Source organism: Pavona decussata, unplaced genomic scaffold (assembly GCF_977016875.1).
Source record: "Pavona decussata unplaced genomic scaffold, jaPavDecu1.1 SCAFFOLD_137, whole genome shotgun sequence".
NCBI classification, from domain to species: domain Eukaryota; kingdom Metazoa; phylum Cnidaria; class Anthozoa; order Scleractinia; family Agariciidae; genus Pavona; species Pavona decussata.
Window position 1 is genome coordinate 1,307,472 of NW_028145550.1, and position 13,979 is coordinate 1,321,450.

Below are 13,979 nucleotides of genomic sequence, written 5' to 3' on the forward strand. Positions count from 1 at the left end.
TGGCGCATTCTTTAGAAATAATACACTCAAGTTAACATACAGCCGAATTAATTTTGCCGGCTTTATTTTAATATTACCCATTGATATGTAAATTTTTCTTCATAACATTTATTTCACAACTAAAACTTAGTGGTTAATTTTTTTCAACTTTAGGATTTGCGTGAGCTGCAGTTGATTAGCAGTCATCAGTTGGATTTGTTTCAGTTTTGTAAAAATGCTTAATGAAAAAGGACAATGTATGGGCCTGAAAAAGTCACTTTCGTGATGTTTTTTGCCCCTTTTAAGCCTACTGGGGCCCGTTTCTCGAAAGTCCCGGTAATTTCCGGGCCCGTTAACTTATCGGGCAACTTACCGGGAAACTTTACCGGGCCCGATAATGTGTTTCTCGAAGCACCCGTAAACTTTCCCGGTAATTTCCGGGCCCGGTAAAATAGAAGACCGTTACCAGGCTCTTGCGCGCGCTCCACGCTCGTTCACAAGAGAAGGAGAACGGCTTGGGACTATGCGTAGTTCATTCGATTCATTCGATTTCGCTGCCGATGGAAAAGCACGACAGGACTGTATTCATGATTATTGAAGGAAAGTACAATACGCGCTAAGTTTAACTTTGAGAGTTTCTCGTTGTGTCAAAGGAGAGCAACCAAGAGAGATCATTATTTTACATTATCATGTAATTTGCAAGAGATGATCGGTTGCCTTTGGTAGCTCGATTCGACAGTTTCGCTTTTCGCCATCCTACATGTATCTATCGTCTGTGAAGTATTTTTTGTATGATGATACTTCACATGGATATGCGAATTGGAGATGCCATGTTTACATTATTTTAGAACGCGCCAGTGTGGGAGGAAGGAAGGTGTATTGATCTGCTGGATTCCGATCTGCTTTTCTCTTTGATGGTCAGTTCGTGGTTGTGCAACAAACATTTGGTGGTGTTAAAGGTAAGCTTATGTACGCGCAGATAACCATAGCTATCCCTTTTATTGTTTATAAATCAAATATTGTATTTTCGGTTCTTGGTTAGTCAGTTTATTGAAATCCTACACATACATCAAACCGGAAATGACTAATTCTAATCACACTCTTAGAAATAAACCATGTCTGAATAATAATGGCTGAGCCAATTCCAATTTCTAGATTACAGATACTAGGTATGAAGCAATACTTAGTTATTTTACTCTACGTAGCGGAATTTTATTGGATTGCTATAGTCTTTACATGACTAATACATGCTCAGTTGCTCAATCGCTAAAAAAAGTAGTCTCTGTCCCTGTGCCTGAACCCTACTGTGAAACTAATGAGTGGTTGTCATGTCTGGATTCAGATTAATGGTATTAATATATAACTTTGATCATAATAATGTTACAAGTATGATTGTTATCTTATACAGGAAGTCAGTCTGGCAGCTGGTAACACTGCACTGCCGCTGTTACTATTTACTGGTAATATATTTGCACTTGAATAACACTTGGCTGCCAAATTGCTCACATGAAAATACAAATTGTGATTTTTTGTTCAAAAATCAAAATGATTCCAAAACCAGTCATGCATTACCTGGGAGAGGGGGAAAGGAGGATGCTAGTGATAGCAAATATCAGTGGGAGCATAATTGTGGTCAGTTTATGACTATTTTGCCATACTTCTGGCCAGCCAAGGTTAACCTACTGTATTGGATTACAGTCATGACCTTTGGTGATGGTCACTGAAATGATGTCTAGGACAACAACACTTCTAATAGTACTAATAATTTATTGATGATTTAACCTTTTAGGATAAAAAAAAAAATGGACAGGCACAACACCAACTGGGCCAAACAAGGAAAAGGCCACCAATTTAGACACTTGCTCAAGCTCAGCTGGAAGTGATATATTCTAACCATACTCCTGAATAACTGATATTTTCAAAATAATCTGATCACCAGTACATTCTGTGTGAATATTCATTTTTAATTATTAGTGTCTATTAATAAAAAATGAACAAAAGCTAATGCTGTATTCAAGTGACTAATTAGATAATAGGTGCAGTTCTCAATTTTATGTTCCAGATTTAAGTATACAATGTAGCCTATCCACTGAGTGTCTCCAATATATTTTACGTAATTAGTTTATGCCCTTTAGGGGTAGATGCTAAATAAAAATAGTAATAACAATAAATTTTAGCTGCAAGTTTTTCAGGAATCAATATAAGCCGAAAAAACATTTACTAGTGAGTTAATGACATTGAGTTGGCAGAACTAGGGAACCCTATAGCATTTTGGAACCCTTCCCATAATGCTACTTATACATAGCTATTACGATATTGGTCAGGATATATCATCATCATCATCATTATCATTGATGAGGTTCTTAGCAGCCGACCACATGCAGCATCTTTTTAATAGCTCCGAGGAGGTGCTGAACATGTGGAGATTAGAAAGTATAATTTATTGAATTCTAGGCAAAACAATTATTTTTCCTTTTGTACCTTGAAACAGTGACTGGGAAGGGGGGGGGGGGGGGAGGGGGCTTGAGAGTGTATTACATTGTTCATGGCCCTTTTAGAGTGCATTATTTGTGGGAAATAGGAAAAATGCTGACAGTGTATCAACCTTTTTGCAATAAATATTATTATTGCTTGTAGCTTTGAACATTATAGACGTCTATATCTGTATTAGAACAGATAATTAAACCGCATGTTCATTGGACCTGTGACTTTGATCAGTGTTGGATATTGGGGCCATATAACTCCAAAATATAACTTTACAACAATACTAATGTATACTATCCCACTGGAATCTGATAGCCAGGTTAACAGGTAATATTCTTGCTGGATATCTTTTACATCAAACTTTTCACGAGTCATCTCTTATTATTCATGCAGGCTATCAGATTTTTTTGTTATTTCTTTTTTTCTGCTTATCATTCGAACTTGTAAATAAAAAAGATACATCCATGTGAATGTATGAAACATATTTTTGAACTGCGGATGAAAGATTAAATAGAAGAAAGTTGCATAAATAACTGTGAAGGTCTTTCTTCTATTTAAAATTGATACAATAATTGCTTCATATTTATCAACACCAAAAAATTCCCCACCAAAATGTTTTCTAACCAAATAAATCTGCCAAAAAAATTAAACCTAAGCCACCCAAACATCCAACTGAAAATCCCTAACTTCAAACCCACAAAAGCTTTCATACCTCAGCAACAAATATAACTGAGTACCCTCCCTGGGGGTGGGAAGAATATGGGACTTAAATTATGTTTTGGTTAATGGCTTAAGTCAGAAGCTGATTGTGTGGCAGATTTGAGCCCTCAAATTACAAAGTGAGCATGGAACCATATAATTTTCTGACACAAGAACCAGACTGTACGTATGCCAAAAATGTTGCTACTTGGTCATTTCAAGGTGGCCACTTAACTTTTCACATTCTCATGTTGTTTCACTAGCAAAAATAGTCAGTTTTACTTTCATGAAGTCCTATATTACAAGGAAAAGAAAGTATTGAAATACTTTAAAAGAATTAGCAGTTCCAATATATACAACTATGTCTAACCTTATGCAACATTTAGTAAAATTGAGTTTAATTATCACATGTAAAGGATTTGTTTTTAATGATTAATGAGTGACGGCACTGCCAGTGCAGTTTTCAAGCTCATTTAATTCTCCCAATTACTCATGTATATACATTTTTCTTAATTACATTTTTCATTAAAATTCATTTAAGTTGTTCACACTCAGTCTTCTTCCATCAGTTGTTCCCCTGCTCCTGATGTTCTCAGTTAGCCCTCTTCTGTCAGTTGAACCCCTGTGGATGAAAAAGAATTTTCAATAAAAATTATCTTGAAAAATAATTATTCAATAACAATTTAAAAAAATTATTCAAGTTATTGTTCACAAAATTGTTCAAGTTTTTATTCAATAATTCAAATTAAAAAAAAAATATTCAAGGTTCTATTCCAAAAAAATTCAAATTATTCCTCCAAATAAATCCAATTGATGCCAATTACATGTAATTGCTAATGGTTTCCAAAAAACTACTCCACCAAATTTCAAATGAAAATGTAATTTTATATAAAGAAATTAATTCAATCTAGCAATCCCACACCATAAGAATTCTCGATCAACATATACTCTGGAGGCTATCCTTTTACGCCGCTGTTCCCATTCATGCCATACCTCCAGCTGTCTTGGTACTTATTCATGGTGGTTTAACTCTATTGTCTATGTGTTGTTCAGTCACAACTGTGGCTGTTCAGTCATTCTTTAAATTACTGAGGGACTGTCGTTTCTGTTTGTTTGCTTTTCCATCTGATGGATGGTGTTAGTGCATGTTCAACTGTCCGTTTGGTACGTCTAAGAGTGGGCCTCATGCCCGAAAATATCTTGTGCAGCTGTTCTTGTCTGTACCATGCTGCCACTCAGTTTGGCTTGCTTATGTCTGCCTGTTCAGTTGCTGTTGTGGCTGCTCATTCATTCATTCATTCATTCAATACATTATTTGGGCAGTTCAGTTGTATGTCTGCTTTCCATGGCCCAAAGAATATTTTCATATGTTTTTTATTTACTCCCACCCCCCCCCCTACCCTACCCTACCCTTGCCCTCAGTTATTTTATTTACTTTGGTTTGTTTGTTTGTCCTGTGAACTCCTATGTTACACTAGGTCATTAACACAAATTCCTGTCTTTTTGTAGTTGAAAATGACACCTCCATCACTTTCGTTTTTTTTCCCGAATTTATGAAGTGTTTATTTACAGTACTGAGTGGGTTTAGTTTCAGTTCGGCCGGTATTTTGGTAGTAAATGCAGCATGCAGCTAATTCGGTAATTCACATACTGTACTTTTCGGACGATCGGAAGCATTTTCTACGTAAAAAAAGCCATCTTAGATCTCAAACAAAAACAATCTAAGGCCCGGTTCATACGTCGAACTTTACATGAGCCGAACCTAATCATTTGGTTCGGCGCATGTAAAGATCGACGTATGAATCAGTTAGGATCGACAGATTTGTATTTGGGTCGACCCGCCGTTCTATTCGACTGCGCCAGTCGAATAGAACGGCAAAAGTTCGACTTCGATTCAGACGTCGAACTTTTCATGTGCCGAACCAAATGCATACGTTACGTATAAATTATATAAATTATATCTATCCCAGAGGTCTGTGCATTCCATCGACTTAGCATGTGCGCCAAGGACTTCATTCTGAACAACATTGCGGGAAAAGAGGAATGTGCTTGTTCTTCTTGTTTCGAAACAACTGAATATACTTGTCTGATTTGCGAACGATTTAAAAAAAAAACAATCTATTCTTGAAGTGCACACGCACCTCAAACCGACAGAAACTTTCCAATACAGGCTATAGCAAAGGCTAAGCGTCAAGACTTCTCAGAACAAAATCTTCAAAAACAACATTTGAATAAACGATTACTCTATTAAAACAGAGATTACACAAAAGATGTTACCTCAATAACATTATAACAAAACTCGTTCAGAAGTCAACATCCGCGAAAGAATGTCGGCACTACAAAACAAACTAAAAACCCGCAAAAATATTTTGAGGTTTGTTATATGGAATATCGCCCTTCTGTGCCTAACCTAAAACAATTCAGATGAGTAAATACAGGAGCCATAATCAGGGATGGAGACCGTAAGCGTGGGGTCCACGCGTCCCCATGAGTTGTACCAAAAAAATGTAGTCTTTGAAAAAATTGCCCCCCCCCCCCCCCCCCCTCCACGTCATAAACCCGCGTGAATACACGCAAATTTGCGTGGGGCTACTACCTTATATGTGACACGGAAAGCAGCCGAGAAAAAATTCACTAAAGATAAAAAAGTCCTTACCTGTCTGAGTACATGTTTGTAGAGTGTAAGCTTTTTTCATTCATTCAACAGTAGCAACGCATGCAGCGCCACCGTTTTGGCGCCTTTTTGACTATACTGTGAGAGTCATGTGAGCAATAGGCCGCTTATTCCAACTTTTCCCGTCTTCTTTCAATTGTTACCTTTTTTTTGTGAGAGTCTAATTCCTTAAATGTAGGCACTGAGGAGATATTCCCTGGCAGAATTTTAAAATTTGGACGCCATTTTGAACGGGTAGAAAAAAATTTCAATTTCTCCACGCTCGATCCTGGCCGTTAAAACGCGTGCGCACACGCGCGTATGGCGTATTTTTTTTTCTAAAAATAGATTTTTTTGGTACAACACATGGGGACAGGCTTACAAGTCAAAATAGCATCTCGTTACGGTCTCCATCCCTGATTACACTTGAAAATTTGCCTCTGCTATAAAGGGAGATCTACAAAGACCCTTCCTTACTTTCGCACATTAAAGGGAGATCTTTGAAAGACGTACTCGTAAGAGCAAATTAGCTTTAAAGGTCATATTCTTCCTATCTCGACCAGTAGAAGCCGTGTTTGGCCTGTCTTCATTATTTTACCAAACAAGCTCTTCCATGTCAGAATTCATCTTTCCCGCCATTTTGAATCTTGTTAAGTAAAAACAACAGCCGCTGACCACGAAAATCTACTTTCTCACTTTAGCTTTAATTAAGTTCGACTTCAGTTAGGTTCGACGTCTGAATCAACTGCCGAACTTAATTATTTGGGTCGACCTTAATAGGTATTAGGTTCGGCTCATGTAAAGTTCGACGTATGAACCGGGCCTAAGGGCCACGTACGTACGGGCAGGCATATGAAATGCTTTACGGCGCAAAATTGCAAGTCCTCCCGGGATAACCGAAATTCGAAACCCACTGAGCAAACTACAGTAGCTCTGGTTTTTACCGACTGAAACCAACTGGATTAGGAGTTTGTTCTAGTTCTAAAATTGCAAAATATTTACCTGTGTTTTCGCGGACAGCGGACCGCTTCTCGTACTGTATGGTGTCTCTCGAAAGGTTTCCTCCAGTAACTCGTCAACAAGCGAATTTATTACTTCCCTGGATAACCAGTATCTTTCTATTATTTCTCTTTCTTCTATTTTGTCTAAAATCAATCGTTCTTGGTAAGTACGCGACCGACAAACCGGGACAAAAATGACCGTCTCCGGCGGCCATCTTGTTTTCTTGCAACAAAATTGTTGCTTCCCGTAAACTTTACGGGCACTTTACGGGAGGTCATGACCTCCCGTAAATTACCGGGCAACTTACCGGGCAACTCACCGGGATCGTAAATAACGGGAGTTTCGAGAAACACCCGTAAACTTATCGGGGGCTTACCGGGCAACTTACCGGGCCCGATAAGTTACCGGGACTTTCGAGAAACGGGCCCCTGGACCGGAAAGGGGCGAATTCTTACAGCGACAACTTTGAACCTAAATGAATTTTCTAATATTAGAGCAAACGGCCTAAAACTTCAGGAATTTCTTCAAAAATTTATCTCGGTACAATTTGTTGTCGTCGATCAGAGTTTATTGATTTTGATGTCGCCATGGCAACCAATTTTTGACAGGCGGTTTTCCTTTTAAAATGAAGTAAAATGGTGTGTTCGTACTTAAACGTTTCTGTTTGAGCTCATATTAGTGTTTCTTTGTTGGTGCTTTCCTGAAGTCTTAGCCAGGGAAATCCAGATTTCCAAGATGGCGGATCCAAGATGGCCGCCATTTGACAATCATGACGTAATTACCAAGTCAAATCACGTCATCATTTCTAGTCGCAGACCTTAAAGATCTTTTAAAGTTATATCTCTCTTCTAAGTGTAATTATTATAGCTTTTATACTTGTGAAGTTATGGAGGTGGGGGAGGCGGATTCTATCATGTCTAGATAGAGTAAGAATACAAAGAACGAAGTTTACTATGCAATAAATGGCACCAAGTGATACACTGTAATTAAGGATTATACTTCTTGATTTCAACAAAACGCTGGGGTTAAGTACACTTTATGTAAATTTTACTTCCTAGTTTGACACATTGCCACTGTTTAAAATTTCACCCCTCCAACCGTCGATAACCAAGCAAGTACTGCGGGACCCCCTCCCCTTTTGAGGACGGTGCCTACTTTTGTAACTGCGCATACGGTCTGCGCATCTCGAGATACTCGGGTTTTTCTTTCTATTTTAATAAAGAACATATCTCTTAAAGAAGAATAGTTGGGCAATCTGATAAAAAGTGAATTTCATCTTCAATGGTTTTACAGCTGCAAACATTACACACCCTTTCATAATGGGATATGTTGTCGTATCTTCCTGTTTCAATCAAAAGCTTGTGGCTTCTTATTCTTAGTTTCATTAATACTTTCCTAGGAGCGTTTTACCTTGTGAGATCTAGGTAAGCAGAGGGGCCATATTTTTTTTTATTGTGTAATAAAAGTTGAGTTTTTGTGAGTGTTGAAGGTTTTGGTGCTAGCAGGGATGCCAATAAGAGATATATTTCTCTTTCATAAGATCTGCATACTGTTTGATGTTATTTTCATTCAATGTGTAACAATTAAAGTTGGGGAAATTACAGTATTCACTCATCTTCATGAGACTGGAGTAAAAACTGGTTTGAACGCCGTTATAATGAAAGTCAGCAGATATTCTTAGGGATTGTTTTCCTCTTTGACTGTCCGCTGCAACCTATGCCGTGAATGACTGTCGTTTACATGAGTTTTGCAAATGATGTATGAAATTTGTAATATTTTAATATGGTTTTCGATGTAAATTTCAATATGTTGTAGTTCTTTTTTTTAGCTAAAGTTAAAATAGGCTATAGGAGGGGATTATTATTATAGAGTGTTCATCCTTTCCTTAGAGTTAGTGTACGTAATTAAGTATCTTTTTATTTATGTCAATGATTAGAGGGAATCTGCCAAGTTCAGCTCTTCATGCAACATTGGATGACTTATTATGTACTTCTAAATAGCGTTTACAGGCATGTAAATTTGTTTTTTCAATTCTAGAGCCTTCCCATGACTTAAAATCTGATTTAACAAAGGCACCTCAGACTTTACTATTTTAGTACACTGAAACCTTTCCTTGCAAGTAAAATTTTTGACACAATGATTCAGCCAATTCCAACTCACAATAGTGAAGTCTGAGGCCCGGTTCATACGTCGAACTTTACATGAGCCGAACCTAATCATTTGGTTCGGCGCATGTAAAGATCGACGTATGAATCAGTTAGGATCGACAGATTTGTATTTGGGTCGACCCGCCGTTCTATTCGACTGCGCCAGTCGAATAGAACGGCAAAAGTTCGACTTCGATTCAGACGTCGAACTTTTCATGTGCCGAACCAAATGCATACGTTACGTATAAATTATATAAATTATATCTATCCCAGAGGTCTGTGCATTCCATCGACTTAGCATGTGCGCCAAGGACTTCATTCTGAACAACATTGCGGGAAAAGAGGAATGTGCTTGTTCTTCTTGTTTCGAAACAACTGAATATACTTGTCTGATTTGCGAACGATTTAAAAAAAAAACAATCTATTCTTGAAGTGCACACGCACCTCAAACCGACAGAAACTTTCCAATACAGGCTATAACAAAGGCTAAGCGTCAAGACTTCTCAGAACAAAATCTTCAAAAACAACATTTGAATAAACGATTACTCTATTAAAACAGAGATTACACAAAAGATGTTACCTCAATAACATTATAACAAAACTCGTTCAGAAGTCAACATCCGCGAAAGAATGTCGGCACTACAAAACAAACTAAAAACCCGCAAAAATATTTTGAGGTTTGTTATATGGAATATCGCCCTTCTGTGCCTAACCTAAAACAATTCAGATGAGTAAATACAGGAGCCATAATCAGGGATGGAGACCGTAAGCGTGGGGTCCACGCGTCCCCATGAGTTGTACCAAAAAAATGTAGTCTTTGAAAAAATTGCCCCCCCCCCCCCCCCCTCCACGTCATAAACCCGCGTGAATACACGCAAATTTGCGTGGGGCTACTACCTTATATGTGACACGGAAAGCAGCCGAGAAAAAATTCACTAAAGATAAAAAAGTCCTTACCTGTCTGAGTACATGTTTGTAGAGTGTAAGCTTTTTTCATTCATTCAACAGTAGCAACGCATGCAGCGCCACCGTTTTGGCGCCTTTTTGACTATACTGTGAGAGTCATGTGAGCAATAGGCCGCTTATTCCAACTTTTCCCGTCTTCTTTCAATTGTTACCTTTTTTTTGTGAGAGTCTAATTCCTTAAATGTAGGCACTGAGGAGATATTCCCTGGCAGAATTTTAAAATTTGGACGCCATTTTGAACGGGTAGAAAAAAATTTCAATTTCTCCACGCGCGATCCTGGCCGTTAAAACGCGTGCGCACACGCGCGTATGGCGTATTTTTTTTTCTAAAAATAGATTTTTTTGGTACAACACATGGGGACAGGCTTACAAGTCAAAATAGCATCTCGTTACGGTCTCCATCCCTGATTACACTTGAAAATTTGCCTCTGCTATAAAGGGAGATCTACAAAGACCCTTCCTTACTTTCGCACATTAAAGGGAGATCTTTGAAAGACGTACTCGTAAGAGCAAATTAGCTTTAAAGGTCATATTCTTCCTATCTCGACCAGTAGAAGCCGTGTTTGGCCTGTCTTCATTATTTTACCAAACAAGCTCTTCCATGTAAAAATTCATCTTTCCCGCCATTTTGAATCTTGTTAAGTAAAAACAACAGCCGCTGACCACGAAAATCTACTTTCTCACTTTAGCTTTAATTAAGTTCGACTTCAGTTAGGTTCGACGTCTGAATCAACTGCCGAACTTAATTATTTGGGTCGACCTTAATAGGTATTAGGTTCGGCTCATGTAAAGTTCGACGTATGAACCGGGCCTGAGGTGCCTTTGTTAAATCAGATTTTAACTCGTGGGAAGGTTCTGGAATTGAAAAAACAAATTTACATTCCTGTAAACGCTATTTAGAAGTGCATAATAAGTCGAAATATGTCCAGGATCGACCTTGTTAGCAAGAATTCGCTAGCAAATTATTTTCGCAATTATCGCAGAAGAAATAATTGATGAAAAAATTATGTTAGGCCCGGTTCATACGTCGAACTTTACATGAGCCGAACCTAATCATTTGGTTCGGCGCATGTAAAGATCGACGTATGAATCAGTTAGGATCGACAGATTTGTATTTGGGTCGACCCGCCGTTCCATTCGACTGCGCCAGTCGAATAGAAAGGCAGAAGTTCGACTTCGATTCAGACGTCGAACTTTTTATGTGCCGAACCAAATGCATACGTTACGTATAAATTATATAAATTATATCTATCCCAGAGGTCTGTGCATTCCATCGACTTGGCATGTGCGCAAATGACTTCATTCTGAACAAGATGGCGGGAAAAGAGAAATGTGCTTGTTCTTCTTGTTTCGAAACAACTGAGTATACTTGTCTGAGATGCGAAAGATTAAAAAAAAAAAGAATCTATTCTTGATGTGTACACGCACTTCAAACCGACAGAAACTTTCCAATACAGGCTATATCAAAGGCGAAGCCTCAAGACTTCTCAGAACAAAATCTTCAAAAACAACATTTGAAGAAAACATTACTCTATTCAAACAGAGATTACGCAACAGAGGTTACCTCGATAACCTTATGGATAAAACTCTTTCAGAAGTCAACCTCCGCGAAAGAATGTTGGCACTACAAAACAAACTAAAAACCTGCAAAAACATTTGTTATGGAATATCGCCCTTCTGTGCCTAACCTAAAACAATTCAGATGAGTAAATACAGAAGCCATAATCAGGGATGGAGGCCGTAAGCGTGGGGTCCACGCGTCCTAATGTGTTGTACCAAAAAAATCTATTTTTAGAAAACATTGCCCCCCCCCCCCCCCTCCCCCTTCACGTCATAAACCCGCGTGAATACATGCAAATATGCGTGGGGCTACTACCTTATATGTGACACGGAAAGCAGCCGAGAAAAAATTCACTAAAGATAAAAAAATCCTTACGTGTCTGAGTACATGTCCGTAGAGTGTAAGCTTTTTTCATTCATTCAACAGTAGCAACGCACGCAGCGCCACCGTTTTGGCGCCTTTTTGACTTTACTGTGAGAGTCATGTGATCAATAGGCCGCTTATTCCAACTTTTCCTGTCTCCTTTCAATTGCTACCTTTTCTTTGTGAGAGTCTAATTCCTTAAATATGGGCACTGAGGAGATATTCCCTGGCAGAATTTTAAAATTTGGACGCCATTTTGAACGGGTAGAAAAAAGTTTCAATTTCTCCGCGCGCGATCTTGGCCGTTTACACGCGTGCCAACGCGCGTATGGCGCAATTCTTTTCTAAAAATAGATTTTTTGCTACAACACATGGGGACAAGCCCACAAGTCAAATTGGCATCTCGTTACGGTCTCCATCCCTGATTATGGCTCCTGGTAAAAGACACTTGATAGAAAATCAGCCTCTGCTAGGGGAGATCTACAAAGACCCTTCCTTACTTTCGTACAGAAAAGGGAGATCTTTGAAAGACGTACTCGTAAGAGCAAATTAGCTTTGAAGAAAAACTTTTGAATGCAGAGGTCCACACAATGTAGGAATTAAACTTGCTGGTAATTTTGCCGGATCTCTCTTGTGAAAGACCTCGTGTCAGGTGTCACTTGAACGTGAAAATACAAAACTGAATGCAAGGCTGGCACAACGGCAAAGGGCAGATTTATTAGTGGCCAATATTTCGACTATTAGAATTAGTCTTCCTCAGGGCTAGAGCTATACTTTGAAGGTCATATTCTTCCTATCTCGACCAGTAGAAGCCGTGTTTGGCCTGTCTTTATTATTTTACCAAGCGAGCTCTTCCATGTAAAAATTCATCTTTCCCGCCATTTTAAATCTTGTCAAGTAAAAACAACAGCCGCTGACCACGAAAATCTACTTTCTCACTTTAGCTTTCATTAAGTTCGACTTCAGTTAGATTCAACGTCTGAATCAACTGCCGAACTTAATTATTTGGGTCGACCTTAATAGGTATTAGGTTCGGCTCATGTAAAGTTCGATGTATGAACCGGGCCTCAGTTCATTACTTTATGCAGATTTTGCAGATAAAAATTGGGATTACAAAATTGCCTTAGGCCCGGTTCATACGTCGAACTTTACATGAGCCGAACCTAATCATTTGGTTCGGCGCAGGTAAAGATTGACGCATGAATCAGTTAGGATCGACAGATTTGTATTTGGGTCGACCCGCCGTTCTATTCGACTGCGCCAGTCGAATAGAACGGCAAAAGTTCGACTTCGATTCATACGTCGAAATTTACAGAAGGAAGCATGCTGTAGTATTGGAGAAAATTAAACTTTGCGTTATATTTTTCGTAGAGGGAGTTAAAGGATAGAAAACAGTTCTTTTCTGTGTCAAATAAATCTGAAATTTAAATGATTCCAGTCTGATGCCAGCGCGGAAAATAGATCGATTTCTTATTAACAATTAAAAACCTATTGCTCCAGATCACTTGATTTAACACCTCACCTTTGTTTTGGGGACAGCTTACAGCAATTTTCTGCCAATAGGTAATGATATCCTTGTAAAATCTGGGAAGGTGTTCACTTAGGCAAAGAAGTTTGCAGTCATAATTACACTGAAATAAGATGGCGCCGCCGACATTAGCAAGAAGAGAGGTTGGAATATATTTCCATGGAGCGTTCAAAGATAACGAAATCTCTCATTTCCAAGCCACATCCTTTTTTTTTTTTTTAGATTTTATTAAAGTTGACTTTTTGATTTTTGCGGGTTTATGATTCCATACGAAGTCGAAAAACTTTCTGTTCACTTCTTCTACGAAGTAAGGCGGTGTCTCCAAAGAACTACAGATAAAAATGACCTTCGAAAGGGCTAATGCTTTAACAATATTTATTCTTCCATAAACTGAGATGTCCCAATTGGGACCAGAAATTTAAAGTTTTCTGTAACTTTGCTAGCTTGTCGAGGAAGTTTCTCTGGTCTGATAACTTTTCATCATACGAGAAGTGAGTACCTAAAGCGTACACAGTTTCATCTCTTACTTGAATATTTAAAATTCCGTCTTTCTCATGTCTCATTGAACCGAGCCATAAAATCTCAGATTTTGATACA

General features: G+C 38.4%; 1 long non-coding RNA gene across 1 annotated transcript; it reads left to right on the plus strand.

The window, feature by feature from the left end:
• Positions 1 to 296: 296 nt before the first annotated feature.
• On the plus strand, positions 297 to 2,934 carry LOC146467228 (uncharacterized). The gene is made up of 2 exons (XR_014867809.1): positions 297 to 938; positions 1,769 to 2,934. It is a non-coding gene; the product is annotated as an uncharacterized LOC146467228 (long non-coding RNA).
• Positions 2,935 to 13,979: the final 11,045 nt, after the last annotated feature.